The sequence below is a fragment of the Pipistrellus hanaki genome (genome assembly GCF_964339955.1).
Source record: "Pipistrellus hanaki genome assembly, chromosome: 1".
Lineage (NCBI taxonomy): Eukaryota > Metazoa > Chordata > Mammalia > Chiroptera > Vespertilionidae > Pipistrellus > Pipistrellus hanaki.
In genome coordinates, this window is record NC_140503.1 from 105345873 (window position 1) to 105361949 (window position 16077).

The following is a 16077-nucleotide window of genomic DNA, read 5'->3' on the forward strand; positions in this document are numbered from 1 at the left end:
AAAAGCTATCGCATCTTAACTGTATTTTTGAAGTACTGGGCAGCTTATAATAACATCATTAATACTCCTAACAACTCATAACTCAGAGAGACAGAATAACTTGGAGGTTTACAAGATTGGAATCTGTGTCTTGCTCCAAACCCATTTTCACCACTGCCCTCAACTCACTCTGAGCCTCATCCTCTCTCTCAGAGGCCCCATCTGCTTCCCAGCACTGCAGCGAACTCCTCCTACTGGTCGTCTTGGGAAGATGGCTCACCCATGTCGAGAACCTTGTGTTTCATGGTAATTGAATGTCTCTATCTTTCTGTCGTTCTAGCTTTACATAGTGGGTTACAGGTGCTCCTCTGAGACTCAGGGATGTCTTCTGGATACTGGTAATGTCTCGGGGTAAAATTAGTAATTTGATACATTAGGCAAGAAGATTGAGAGAGAAAAATGTTTTGTCCTAAGTTGGCAGATGATTGGCCATGTGATTTTTCACTTCTCTATCATCTGTCAGTTGGTCTTGGGGAAAGTCTCCTCTCTCCTCAGGGTTTCCTCCAAAATACTTATCAGAAAACACTTGCCCACCTTTCACCAGCAACAGAGTAGTTAGGGAAAGAGATTAAAAGAATATGTGTAGGACCACTGGCCATTGATGGAAGAGAGGTATTATAAACAAGCCTTGTGTGCTATTTGCCTGGGCCAAGAAAAGAAATCATTTTTATTGGATGCATGTATTTGATAGCACCTGGATCCAGTTAGTAAGTATATTTACTTCATAACAACATGAGTCATGATGCCAGGATGATTAATGATCTTTTATAGCCTACCACTCTTTTTACATAAATTCACAAGTCTATTAGGGAGATTAATAGCTGAGATGGGGCAAATAAGCCTTTTGGTTACCATAAGATCTCTTACCATAGATCTCTTATATGCATACATTTACCACAGTCAAGGTTGGAACATTGGAAACCGCTTTAGACATCATCCAAATTAGGGCCTGGAAAATAATTTCAAGGTTCTTAAGTAATGTGCTTCCATATCCCAAAGGGAAATATTGATATAATCCTTCAATTGGACGAGAAACAAGAGAGGAAAGATAATTAGGGCCGAAATTTTAGTGATAAGATTACAAAACTTGCTGCCAAAGGCATTTTTAAATATACAGGATAATACTGTATATTATAACTACACTGGAAATAAGTGACATTGAAATACAACGGAACAGAAATGCTATTCTCTATATGGCAAACTTTGAAATAAATGACATTTCCCTTGATCTTCCTCCAGGAGAGTTTAGGATCCAAGCTCACGATTGTTAAGGCACCATCCGATTTCTGAAAAGAGCACCAGGCTCCCTTTTTCTCCTTCACTGCTCACATGGTAAGGACAGACAGTTTGGACTAAAGCCCCCCCCCCCCCCCAGTCACAGCCAGAGGCAGACTTTTAATAGGGCTTCACAAAGACTGAAAAAAGGTCCTGGCTTTCACATGATACAGTCCTTTTAGTTTGACTTTCAAAGAAAATTCTCCTTCTGGGAGAGGCATCCCAACACAGATGGAATAAAAGCAATGGCAGCTTGAGCCAACTCTGCTCTTCAGCCCATAGTACTCATGCATTCCTTGGGGACATGCCCTTCTCAACTTTTACTATCTAATCTTGAAGGTCACAACCAGGGTCACCTAGAAAAAGGGAAATCAAAGTGCAGCCCAAGGTTTCTACTGTAAGGAGTAGCTGGAACGGTCAGCAGGCATAACACCCAGTGAGCATTCAAGCACCTACAGTTGCCTATGGTGATCTTCAGTTAAACATTCTGGAAGCCACACCACTGTCACAATGTCAGGCTGGAAGTAACCAAGAATACCAGCACAGTATTCTCCCTGGAGACCACAGGCACCAGCACCCCATTATGAGCAAATGTCACCAGATGAACTGCACCAAATGCAAGACTCTGGGGAAGAAATGTCAATAGTAATACAGAAAAGCCTGAAAGGGAAGATTCTGGAAGAAGTGACACATTTAAGACCCAATACCAATTTCTATCAGGCCCACAATAATTCTTTCCACAAAATCAAAATCAAGCAGAAACCTTAACTAGTTTTTTTCCACAGAACTAATTGGCCTGTATGAGATCCATAGGCCAGCACATAACACATTATTCTTCACTTTATAGGCCATTTATCCTTTGCCTCCTCATTCCCTCTTTAGCCCAAGCAGACAACAATGTCTGCCAGAGATCTGTAAATCCTTAGCCCACGCTGGCTGCTCATTTCCTGCCCACAGCTCCCTAATCTGAGTCTACATGGGCTCTGCCTGGAGGTTCACTGTCCCACTGATGCAGGGACACAGGTGCCTGGAGCCAGTGATACCTAGATGTGTTAATGATCAGAACCACTTGGGCAGCTTTTATAAACATTAATTCCATTGTTTCTCTAAGAACTGGCAAATCAGTCTCCTCCTGCGGGAGGGAGTCTCAGGATCCAAACGGTGCAGAGTTGTTAGAGGTGCACGACTCAGAGAAGCAGACCTAGAGTTGCTTGGAGGGCTCTCCAAATGCAGCTGCCATTCCTAAGGATCAAACAAAGGGCTCCCAGGAAAAGGTGGCCTCCTGAACCACTTACACAATGCAGAGGAGTGGTGAAAGAGAGTTGAATGAGGAGCCAGAAAGCAGAGCAGCTTATGTAGGACATGGTGCTGGGAGAAGAGGAAAGTGAGCGTCATCTTTAGTAGCTGAGGGAAGTGACTGACACAACATATGCACCACTTTCTACAGCCAAGCAGATTTCCTGCTGGCCCCAAAAAGGGGATGTGCCCATAGGTAGGAGTGTGTTGGTTAGACAGCAGCCCCAAATCTTTATCATCTACTGCCTTATCTCACTGCCCATGGACACCCCAAACCACCCCTTTTGGATACTGGATGTGAGAAGGGCCCTTTGCAGATGTGTGAACATGCCAGAGACGGGCCTGCTCTGAGCGGCTGCCTAGGGATGGGATCTGTTGGCACTGCTCATCTCACCTCCCTAATTCTGGCCTTTCCCAGTGTGTGTTCAGTGCTTGCTTCTGCCCCTTTGGTGCTGGTGACCCACTGGCTTTCTTTCTTGAGCTCAATCAGATTTTGGCTTCTCCATTTGGATCTTACCTCTGCTCTGCCTACTCCCACCCTCCACCCATTCTCCAACCTGGGGTAGAAAAATCTTTGGGTAGCCCCAAGCCCATGAAATCCCACATATAAGGACTAAAAATCCTACTAGAGAAAGGAAACTCCACCCACTACTCTAAACCTCAGTCTATGGAAATATGTCCCAAAATAAAGCAACCCTAACTTTGCTCCCTTGAACAAACCTTCCAGTTCTTGTCTGATCATAAAATCAGAGTGCCCTGAGCTGCTGGGGCAGGCCAGCGTGGGCACCAGGCAGCAGAGGTCAGACCTCAATAAGCCCCCCATGCAGGAGAGATCAAAGGCACCCCATTCTTCTAATATCATGTACTACAAAGACTGAGTGATGTGTCCTCCTCTCCCCACAAGTTCCACTGGGTAGAGGTGAGAATATTTACCTTGCAGATGTTGGATGGAATATAATTTCAACTAAATTGAAGCATACCATCAAATTATAAACTCCAAATTATAATTTGAATCTCAAATTACTATAAAATTTCTCCAAGTAGCCACTATAAAAGAAAAAAATCACTATAAAAGAGATATTAAATTACTTAACAAAAGAAAGCACAAGAATCACTCTAATGTTCTGAAAAGGGACAGCCCAGAACACCAAGGAGAACGTTGGAAAAGGCAGAGTAATAAAGGGGAAATAGGCCTGCTCAGTAGTAACACATATTACTAAAGGAACTATACTGGAATCATATTAGCATTAGGATAAAAATAGAGCTTAAAAAATATATCTTATAAAATATAAATATAGAAATTTAAAAAGAAAAGTGTACCATATCTTATAGGATACTCATAAGAGCTACTCTCAGAGATGTTTTATGAAATTATTGATTACTAAAATACAAACATCGTCTACTTCATGACTAACCAACACTACAACAGTGGGCCCACCCCATGCCCAGCTCCAGAAGTTTTTACAGATCCAATTGATTCCAGTGTTCATCATGATTAGGAACCTCTAGTGTAAAGTTCAGAGCCAGGTGAGCTAGGCTCTGTTTTTCCCCAGTAAATGAGGATAAGTAAATTGAAATCTAAAGAGAAGTTTTAATTAGCAGAAAACATTAATAAACATTTATAAAAGTAGGACTATAAAGGATCAGAAGATCTGGAAAGATACTGAAAAAGAAATGAAGAGATGCCACTTTTTAGAACAGCAAAGAGGAGATGAGACTCCATGCTCCAATAAATAAAGGAATATGTTCAGAAATGTTTACTGAAGCATTGGTTTACATAGTAACATCCTATAAACAACCATGAGAGCCATCAGTAGGTGGTTAATAAAATATATTATGATTCACAACTAAATAAGATACTTGGAACAATAAAAATCATGATCTAAGTCTCTCTCTGTTTACCTGAAAGCTGTTTACAATATATTTTTTTAAGTTCTGAAAGACAGACTAACCAACATTATATAGAGACTAGGGGCCTAGTTCAGGAAATCCTCAAGGGATGTCCGGTAGGATCAGACCTAAACGGGCAGCCGGATGGACAACTCTCTCACAATCCAGGACTGCTGGCTCCCAACTGCTCACTTGCCTGCCTTCCTGATTGCCATTAACACTTCTGCCTGCCAGCCTGACCACCCCCTAATCACTCCCCTGCCAGCCTGATTGATGCCTAACTACTCCCCTGCCAGCCTGATTGCCCCTAACTGCCCTCCCGTGTGGGCCTAGTCACCCCTAACTTCCCTCCCCTGCAGGCCTGGTTTCCCCCCCACCCAACTGCTTTCCCCTGCAGGCCTGGGTCCCCCGCAACTTCCCTCCTCTGCCAGCCTGGTCACCCCTAACTGCCCTCCCATGCAGGCTTGATTGCCCCCAACTGTCCTCCATTGCAGGCCTGGTCCCTCCCAACTGCCCTCCCCTGCTGGCCTGATCACCCACAACTGCCCTCCTCTACTGGCCATCTTGTGGTGGCCATATTGTATTCACATGCGGGCAGCCATCTTGTGTGTTGGACTGGTGGTCAATTTGCATATTACTCTTTTATGAAATGTATAGAGGCCTGGTGCATTGGTAGGGGCCAGCTGGTTTGCCCTGAAGGGTGTCCTGGATCAGGGTGGGAGTTCTATTGGGGCGTGGGATGGCCTTGGTGAGGGGCCTGTGGTGGTTTTCAGGATGGCCATGCCCCCCAGTGACCCAAGCGGAGGCCTTGGTATCTGGAATTTATTTACCTTCTATAATTGAAACTTTGTAGCCTTGAGTGGAGGCCTGAGCCAGCCAGAGTGTGCAGGAAGGTTTGCTTCCAACATTGCCCAAGAAACCCAAACTTCCTGCTTGCTCCATGGCCACAGCCTTCTTGGTTGAGTTAATTTGCATACCCACACCTGATTGGCTGATGGGTGTAGCTTGTAACTGTAGCAGAGGTACAATCAATTTGCATATTATTCTTTTATTAGATAGGTCTAGGGGCCCAGGGCCCGAATTTGTGGACCTTGAAAGGAACTATAAGCTGCAAAGCTGTAGTAGGCACAGGGGTGGGTCTTGGCCCATCCTCCTCACCTTCACCCGTCCCCTCCCACTGCAGCCCCGGGTCCCCTGTTGCCATCAGCCCTGCTCCCACCATTGCTACTCCCACACGATGACAGCCCTGGCCCCACTCACACCTGCTGAAGGCCCAAAGTGATTCAGGCTGGCACTATCAGCAAGTATAAGTGGCAGCTGCTGCCCCGATCATCCCTAAGAGGCAGGGTGAGGTGGTGCGCCCTCAGGGGCGATCAGGGCTGGCAGCAATGATGGTGCCAAGTGATCGGGACCAGTGCTGGCTGTGGGAATAAGCAGGGCAAGCACCGGGAGTAGGTGTGAGTGCCTGGCAAGACCGTGGTGCACAGGAGCAAAGAATTTTCAGTAACCACCAGATGCTCACCCCCATGACAGTGACCAGTGCCCCACTTTAGTCTTATGTACCCACTCACCTGCTCCACCATCTCACTAGGGCCAATGCCCACCATGTTCCACACACACACACCATGGTGGTCAGAGCACATCATAACGACTGGTTGTTCCAGTAGTTCTGCCTATTTGCATATTAGCCTTTTATTATTTAGGATTATCATAGTTTTTATCGGAAATTAAATACCATATAAAACCAAATAATAATGGCAGTCTTTGCTTAGTGATAGCATCAGCTGATTTTTTTCTCTTGCTTTTGTTTAAAAATATGCAAACCACAATAATAAAATCCCTAACCTTTAGTGAAAGAAAATTAGTAGGTAATTAGGGAAAAATGAATTTAGGGCAGAGAAGTTTCCTTAGTCATGCAGCAAAGGCACAGATTATCCTATATAATAAAAGCCCAGTGACCAGAACGACAAGAATGCCAAGAATGCCCAGAGACCAGAACGACCTCGGTCCCTTGCCGGGCTGCCTCCCACACCCCTAGCAAGAGGTTAAGGGTGATCAAGGCAGGCAAGTGGTTAGAACCAATCAGGTAGGCAAGCGAACAGTTAGGGATGATAAGGTAGGCAGGCAAGTGGTTAGAGATGATCAGGTGGGCAGATGGCCCCTAATTGGGATGGCCCTGCCCCCACAAGTGGTAAGGCGCAAACAGGCAGGCAGGAAGAGTGGTTAGGGGCGATCAGGCAGGCAGATGAGTGGTTGGGGGTGATCAGGTAGGCAGGCCAGAGGTTAGGGGTGATGAGGTTGGCAGGCAGAGCCCTGCGATCAATCCCCTCAAAGAGGAAGACCCAGGCCACAGCCTGGGAGAGGGACACTCGGCAGTTGCGATGGGAGGTGCTGGCGGTAATGGATGCTCCAAAGGTGAGGCTGGCACCATGATGGCTCCTGAGTGGGCATGGTGCCTACAGCCTGGCCCAGGCCCCAGGATCATAGCCTCTCCCTGTGGGAGGAGGGCAGTCCAGCCCTCCTCCTCTGCAGGGCTGGACTGCCACTCCTCCTGCCATGATGCCTGGGCAGATCTCAGACCCTTCCATAACTGCAGGCTCTCTGCCTGGGCTCAGCCCTCTGACCAGAGTCCCCAGCACAGCCCTGTCTGCAGAGAAGCTGAAATACGCTGACATCTGCAACATTGGGGCCATGATCTCCCCTTTGCACTTCCTGGAGGTGAACCTGTCAAGAGGCCTCAACCTGTGAAAAGTGAGCTAGATGAGGAAGAGGAGTGGAGGAAAAGGCACCAGGAAAGAACAAAGTGGATGGATGCAGCCCTATGCAGGAGCAAAAAGAAGGAGCAGACGGAGTTTCTGCAGCGGGAATCTGAGTGGCTGGAGCTCATGAATGCGGAGCTGAAAACCCAGATGGAAGAGCTGAAGCAGGAGTGGTAACAGCTCATCCTGATGCTCAACGGGCATTGTCAGGACCATTGTTAAGACCCCTGACTCAGAAGGCAACCAACTGCTGGAGCACCTAGAGAAGAAGTGACCATGGGCTGGGAGAAGGAAGAGGAAGAGGAGGAGGAGGAGGAGAGTGCCAGAGGGCTCTTCTTTGCCGCATGAAAAACTCTTCAGTGAGGCTCAGCACAGCCAGCATCGACCAAGCGTTTTTTGTGAAACTCAGATCAGCCACACCAGGGGAAGAAACCCAGGCTGATGAAACCCAGCACCAAGTATTGAAACCAAAGTAGTTCTGAGGGGGGCCTGTTCTGCCTGGGCCAGGCTTGCAGGAGGCAGGCCAGAGACTCTGGGCCAGAGACTCAGGCCAGACACCCCTAACCACTCCACCAGGCAGCTGTGGGCACTTCTCTGGCCTCTCCGCCAAGGCACCCACCCAAAGGACCTCCAAGCAGCCAGGAAAAGCCATGAGTTGCAACCAAAATTAGGTTGAGTATGGAACTTAGAGTAAAACTGCAATCTGCCTGCCCCAGCCCTGACCCTGACCCTGATCCTGATGCAGGGCTGGAGAAGGGCACAGTGCCACGCCCTGCTGTACCCACCCTCCATGGTCCAGCTCAGTCTTGCCCCAAGTGGCAGCTGGGATGCACCCTCACCGGCCCTGCTGGAGTTGCCTTAGGCACCAGGCACGGGCACCCTTTCAAAGCACATACTCACTGAATGTTTACAGACTGGCTGTCCTGGCAGGCCTTTCAACTGCACATGTTTTTTGTAATTTCTTTTTTTTTTCCTTTACCAAAAATAAATAAATAAATAAATAAATTAATTAATTAATTAATATTTTTATACAAGCAATATATAAATTTATTTCTATAATCACTCAATGTGATACAGTATAAATATGCCATGCTTTGTTTGTTACAAACAGATATTCAGCAGTTGTAACTTCTAAGTACTGTAGTCTTTGGGTGTTGGAGGCAATCAGGCAGGCAGGCAGAGTGGTTAGAGCCTGCCTGCAGGGAGGGGATGCAGTGCAAGGAACAGGATGCAGTGCATTTCCTTCCTACTAAACCCTTCATAGTACTCAGTTCTGTATTGCTCAGTAAATATTACTCTTAGGAGAAAGAAAAGAAAAAAAAGAAAAGAAAAGAAAAGAAAAGAAAAGAAAAGAAAAGAAAAGAAAAGAAAAGAAAAAAAGAAAGAAAGAAAAGAAAAGAAAAAAGAAAAGAAAAGAAGGAAGGAAAGAAAGAAGGAAACAAAGAAGGAAACAGGGAGGCCCAGGCCAGCCAAGCCTGTCGCCTGAAGAGGGGGGTGACTGGTGGCAGGGGGGCAGTGCTGCGCACATGGCAAAATATGGCAGTGGCAGTGGTAAGGCCAACTGCTTGCAGCCAGGGGAAGGAAAGACCCGATAGGCCCTGATCTCAGGAAAGGCCTAGGGACCCTAACTGAGTTTTCCCAGATTGTGAGAGGGTGAAGGCTGGGCTGAAGGATCCTCCCCCCCAACCCCCGGCAATGCACAAATTTTTGTGCACCAGGCCTCTAGTATTAAATAAAATAGTCTCTGTCTATATCTTACTTACCTTCTCCCTTAGAAAATTCTTATTTCTTAAAAGGGACTTATTCAAACAAATATTGTTTTGGACAATGGTAAAATGTCAGAGCAAAAGATTCCCCTGGCCGTGATTTCAGAAAAAAAAAAAATATATATATATATATATATATATATATATATTTTCAGGAAAAAGATATTTACAAGGCACTTTGATGCTCACTTAGAACTTGCCAGCACAATTCATTTATTTTATTATCTGGCTTGTAATTTCTTAATTTGGAACTTAAGCAACTTCTCATGTACTGTTCGACTGCCAGACATTACATGAAGCATATAAAGCAGACAGAGCAATCAAAAAGAACACATTATACACTCTAGATTTTTACTGGTACTTCTTACTCTTATACTAGTGTCTTCATGGATAATTGTTTGGGGATTGGTAAGTACTAGGGCTTTAAAAAGCTGACTTCTGTTTTGAATAGGCACTGACATATTCAGTGGGAAAAGTGATGAGAAACTTCTATGAATACAGCATCTGGTCCAGAAATAAAAACCAAGCCAATCCCTAATACTCAACATGAATCAAAGCACCCCAAGATCCAGCCATCCTGGTGTAGCGCTGAAAGCCCCTTCTACACAGAGGTCCTCATCTTGGAGAGATATTCTCTGATTCCCAACAAAGGTACTGTTTATGTTTTTTTAACTTGTTTAGTACTTGAAAAAAAACCTAAAATACATAGAAGTATTGTATCCTTAAAGACAGAGTAGGTAGCCAAAGCCGGTTTGGCTCAGTGGTAGAGCGTCGGTCTGCAGACTGAAAGGTCCCGGGTTCTATTGCGGTCAAGGACATGTACCTTGGTTGCGGGCATATCCCCGGTGGGGGATGTACAGGAGGCAGCTGGTCTATGTTTCTCTCTCATCGACGTTTCTAGCTCTCTATCTCTCTCCCTTCTTCTCTGTAAAAAATCAATAAAATATATTTTTTTAAAAATACAGAGTAGATAAAATTAATATTTAAGAAAAAGCTCAGTTCTGCTAAGTATTTAAAGGGAACACATCTATACATAGAAGACTTATTTTTATAAAAACTTGGCCCTTGTTATACAATAGGGATGATAACTTTTCCATTTGTTCCAGACTGCTCCAATGTAAGAATCTATTCCAAACAGATTTTCTAAAAACAATCAAAAGGCACATATGTGAAAATTCCATCCCTTATCCCCAAGAGATATGAGAGTTACCATCTGTTAGTTTAGGGCTTTTGAAACCTGCTTTCTACAAGGTCAGGACCTCTTCCAGGGCCAGATTAAGGGCCAGGGAAGCCAGGAGGATGCCAAGATGACAAAATGTAACAATTAACTAGAGAGAACTAGTTAAATATAACAATTATTTGCCAGAACTCCTCTTGAAGAGGACTCTGTGAATGATTGGAAGTCCTCTGATGAGGGGGCCTGTGATGGTCCTGACAACATAACAGTTAGGCCTAAGTGACAGTAGCTCTCACTTGCATGCTCAGTTGGACACGCAAATTTCAGGCCAGAGCTGAAATGCCCAGAGTGATAAAGGAGCTGCTGCCCACAATGGTCCTACTCTAAAAGTACAGAACAAATAGATGAAGCATTCCAAAGCACCATAATCCTTAGTTTGCTTCTATTAAAAGGCCAACCATCCTACCTAATAAAAGAGTAATATGCAAATTAACCATCACTCTGCTACCCCACAAGCCATGCTCACCAGCCAATCAGAGCAAGTATGCAAATAAATCCAACCAAGATGGCTACAGCCACAGAGAGCAGGAGGAAGGCTTGGGTTTCCCAGGCAATGGAGGAAGCCAAGCTTTCCGCCTGCCCTTGATGGCCTAAGCCTCCACTCAAGGCTACAAATTTTCAATTGTAGAAGATAAGTAAACCCCAGATACCCGGGCCTCCACTTGGGTTGCCAGGGGGCATGGTCAGTCTGCAAATCACCACAGGCCCCTAGCTCAGGCCACCCCAAGCCCACCCTGATCCAAGGCACCTTTCAGGGCAAACCAGCTGCCCCCTACCGATGCACCAGGCCTCTATCCTATCTAATAAAAGAGTAATATGCAGATTGACCATCACTACAACACACAATATGGCTTCCCCCATGTGGTCAAAGATCCTGCCCCTATGTGGACACAAGATGGCCACCACAAGATGGCCGCAGAGGAGGGCAGTTGGGAGGGAGCAGGTCTGCAAGGAGGGCAGTTGAGAGGGACCAGGCCTGTAAGGAAGGCCAGTTGTGGGCGATCAGGCAAGCAGGGGAGGGCACTTGGGAGGGACCAGGCCTGCAAGAGAGGGCAGTTGAGAGGGACCATGCCTGCAAGGGAGGGCAGTTGGAGGCAATCATCCTTGTAGGGGAAGGAAATTAGGGGTGACCAGGCTGACAGAGGAGGGAAATTGGGGGCAAACAGGCTGGCAGGGGAGCAGTTAGGCATCAATCAGGCTGGAAGGGGGGTGGTTAGGGGGTGATCAGGCTAGCAGGCAGAACTGGTTAGTGGTAATCAGGAAGGCAGGCACGTGAGCAGTTAGTTGAGAGCCAGCAGTCCTGGATTAGGGATGTCCGACTGCCCATTTAGGCCTAATCCCAGTGGGACATTCCTCAAAGGGTCCCAGATTGGAAAGGATGTAGGCTGGGTTGCAACCCCCTTCCCGCCCCCCCCCCACCACCGTGCACAATTTGGTGCACTGTACCTCTAGTCTATAATAATAAAAGGGTAATATGCTAATTAGATCAGACATCATTCCAGACATCTTTCCTGATGAAGCTGGGGTCAGGGGAAGCCAGCAGGGGTTCCAAGTGCCTGCAGGCAGCCTTGGGGGAAGCCAGCTGGAGTCCCAGGTGCCTGCCAGTAGCCAGAGGAGGGAAGCCTGGGTCCCTGGTGCTGGAGGGAAGTCAGTGCTGGCAGCTGGAGGTAGGAAGGCCTAGTTTTGCACGGATTTTCATGCATCAGGCCTCTAGTTTGAAAATAAAGTTACAATATAACCTAAGTATTAAACATCTCAAAATATGGTAAAATAGTTTTAAACAGTCCCATAAAAGTCACCCTACCCCATTCCTCCTCTTTTAATTATCATTTTGTTCTGTGTTTCTCGTCCCCATTGTCCAGCTGAGCAGGATGGAGCAGAGCTCAGAGCAGACACACAAAAGGCCAGAGCAGAACCTGAGAGGACCAGGCAGATTCAAGGGAAGGGTTGATGCCCAGCACCAAACCAAGAAGTCCCCAGGTTTAAAGCCATCTGAGAAGAAATTTGCAAATTCCACACAATGGGAGGCATTATTGTAAAGGAGATTGGAGGCTTTGCAACAACCCATCACTGGTGCCAGATATTGCAATTGGTACTTTTCATTCTTAGGTACATTGGATCTGAATATTAATCCTACTAAGTCCACATAACCATCCCCATTTCACAGACAAAAATCTAGGGCTCACATGTTTTAAGAAATGTGTCCAGAATGCCACAATTAGCAAGGGACTAAGCCTGACTCAAATCTACATTTGTCTGAATTCAATGACTATGCTCTTCTTGAGAGACAAATAGAAACAGAACTATCTAGGAAGAAGGCAATGTGCCACTGGACTTTACATCAGGAGATAAGGTTCTATTCCAGGTTTCAAATCTTCCTAACTGGGACAAGTCACCTAATATCTCTGGGAAAGACAATATACATGTTGATAAAATTGGAGGGTGCAAGCGCAATGATAATAAAAAACAACAATGCCTGATATAATAAAATCCAAGAAGCTCATTAAGATGAGTCAGAGGTCAGTGGGTAAGGTGGAAGGTGTCGAGGTGGGCAGCAGACACCTTGAGAGGTCTCCTGATCTAAGGGTCCCTAATGGAGAGGATCAAAACAAAATGTCAGCATTGAACCAGAGGATTAAAGATAAATTAATTAGCCATAAGTCTGCAGATTGAGGAGAGATGTGGAGTCAGTCACATGGAAGAAGGGACTATCTAAACTAGAGGAACCTAGAGGAGAAGAAATGAAACCTCATCAGGTGGGGGAAAAAAGTAAGATCATACATTTGTAGCTGATTTTATAATAGACATAGCTGAAACCCTGGTCCAGCAGAAAAGTAAATGTTTGTAAGTTGGTCCTGGATAAGAATGGGATGGCCTTTTAATAATGGAAGTATCTTGGGAAAGAACAACAAAATGGAGGGCTCAAACTTCCAAAATTTTAAAAATTGCTGCAAAGTTATAGTAACAAAGACAACATGGTATTATCACAAGGCTAGTCATATAAACAATAGTATAGAACTGAGAGTCTAGCAATAAAGCTTTATATCTTTAGTTAATTGTAAAAAGGTGAAATATTTGTAAAGTGAAAACTATAGAACACTGATGAAAGAAATTGAAAAACACACAAATGAATGTCTTCCCATGTTCATGGATAGAAAGTCTTAAGATTGTGAAAATGGCAATACACCAAAGAAATCTACAGATTTCTATTAAAATCTCTATTAAAAGTTTTTATAAAAATTGAAAAAAAAACAGTACTAACTTACACCTGAAACATATATAATTTTATTTACCAATGTCACCCCAATAAATTCAAATAAAATAAAAGGAAATAAAATAGTTTTACTAATTAAAAAAAGGAAAGAAACAACAGTACTAAAACTCCTATGGAACTACAGAAAACCTCAATTGCCAAAACAATCTTGAGAAATAACCAAGTTTGAGGCATCACACTTCCTGATTTCAAAATATAATACAAAGCTACAATAATTAAAATAGTAAGTTAGTGGCATAAAGATAGACACATAGACCAATGGAACAAAATAAAGAACCCAGAAATCAAACCATACATATACAATCAACTTATCTTCAACAAAGATGCCAATAATAGAAGAAGAAAGGACAGTCTCTTCAACAAGTAGTGTTGGGAAAACTGAGTATCCACATGCAAAAATTGGACCACACACAGAAGTTACTACTATTTTGAAATGAATTAGAACCTGAAATTGTAAAACCCCTAAAAGAAAATTAAGGGGGAAAGCTTTATGACATTGGTTTTAGCATGTTTTCATGGTCATGACACCAAAAACACAGGCAACAAAAGCAAAAATAGACAAATGAGATTAAATCAAACTGAAAAACTTTTGCGCAGCAAAAGAAATAATTATCAGAGTGAAAAGTCAATCTAACCTTGGGAGAAAATATTTGCAAAGCACATATCAGATAAGGGGTTAGTTTCTTAAATTATAAGGAACTCTTACAACTCAATAGCAAAAACAAAAAACAAAAAACAAAAAAACGTAAAAACCCTATTAACCAGATTCATAAATGGGCCTAAGACTTGAATAGACACTTCTCCAAAGAAGATATACAAACAGCCAACAGGCATAAAAAAGTATGTTCAACATCACTAGCCATCAGGAAAATGCAAATCAAAACCACAATGAGGTATTACCTCACATCTGTTAGGTTGGTTATTAAAAAAATTAAAAAGACAAGTGTTGGTGAGGATATGGAGAAATTGGAATTCTAATATGCTATTGAAGGGAAAGCAAAATGGTGCAGTCGGTATGGAAAATAGTATGAAGATTCCTCATAAAACTACCACATGATCCAGCAATCCTACTTCTGAGTATTTATCCAAAAGAATTGAACTCAGTTTCTTGAAGAGATATTAGCACACCCCTGTTCTTGCAGCACTATTCACATAAGCCAAAATGTACACGTAACCTAAATGTCCATTGATGGATGAATGCATAAAGAAAATGTGTGTGATATATATTCCTATATAATAGAAATCTAATACGCAAATCAACCAAATGGCAGAATGACTGGTTGCTGTGATGCGCACTGACCACTAGGGGGCAGATGCTCAATGAAGGAGTTGCCCCCTGGTGAAAGTGCTGCTCCGCCAGAAGCTGGGCTCATGGCTGGTGAATGCAGCAGTGATGCATAGCAGGCCTAAGCTAGCTGTTGGACATCCCCTGAAGGCTCCTGGACTGCGAGAGGGCACAGGCTTGGATGAGGGATCTCCCTGAGTGCATGAATTTTGTGCACTGGGCCTCTAGTATAGATCTATCGGGTCTAGTAATAATTAATGTCGTTTTCAAACATTTAAAATCTTGCTTGGTGTTGACTTGTATTGACATAACCTTCAAACACGTGGTATCTACAGAACGTGTGAAGTGCAATTAACAAGTTTTGCTTGAAAAAGTTTGTGTTTGGTTTGGTTTTTGTTGCAAAACTAGGGCTAAGAAGATGGCGGATGAAGAGCATATTCAGCACTGCATGCTTTACGAGTTCCAATTAGGAAGAAAAGCAAGTGAGGCTGCAAAAAACATCTGTAGTGCTCTTGGTCAAGATGCAGTTAGCGTCAGAAAATGCCAGCGTTGGTTTGAGAAATTTCGTGAGGGAAATTTTTCGTTAGATGACAAGAGTGGTCGAGGCCGTGTGTCCAATTTTGATCAAGAAGCTCTTCAAGCTCTTTTGGTGCAAAATCCTCAAATTACCCAACAAGAGCTTGAGACAACTTTAAATTGTTCACAAAAAACAATTTCCAATCAATTGCGTGCACTTGGCAAAGTCCAAAAGTTTGGAAAATGGGTTCCTCATGAGTTGACCGACAACAACCGTAATCAAAGAGTCACAATTTGCAGTTCGCTCCTCTCTCGTCAAAACCGTCTGCAGTTTTTAGAGCAAATTGTTACCGGAGATGAAGAATGGGTGCTGTATGTTAATTTGAAAAGGCGGCCTCAATGGTTGGACAAAAATGAGGCTCCGCAGCCCACGCCAAAACCTGACTTGCATGCGAAAAAAGTGATGTTGTGTGTTTGGTGGAATTTTAAAGGAATTCTTCATTATGAACTTTTACCATCTAACCAAACCATTACAAGTGCAGTGTATAGTGCCCAATTGGAAAGGTTAGCCCAAGCTTTAAGAGAAAAAGAACCCGTGCTGATTAATCGGAAGGGCGTAATTCTTCACCACGATAACGCACGACTGCATACTGCAAGAATCACTGCTGAAAAACTGCGCCAGTTAGAATGGGAAGTTCTCCCTCAACCTGCATATTCTCCTGATATTGCCCCTTCCGATT

At 44.1% G+C, this 16077-nt stretch overlaps 1 protein-coding gene and 1 pseudogene across 2 annotated transcripts in view; one reads left to right on the plus strand and one right to left on the minus strand.

Moving 5' to 3' along the window:
• THSD4 (thrombospondin type 1 domain containing 4) overlaps positions 1-16077 on the minus strand; it is a 691206-nt gene that overhangs the window by 470657 nt on the left and 204472 nt on the right. The window lies entirely within an intron of this gene.
• LOC311613182 (jun dimerization protein 2-like) lies at positions 7039-7533 on the plus strand (annotated as a pseudogene). Its single transcript has one exon. The product of its transcript is annotated as a jun dimerization protein 2-like (transcript).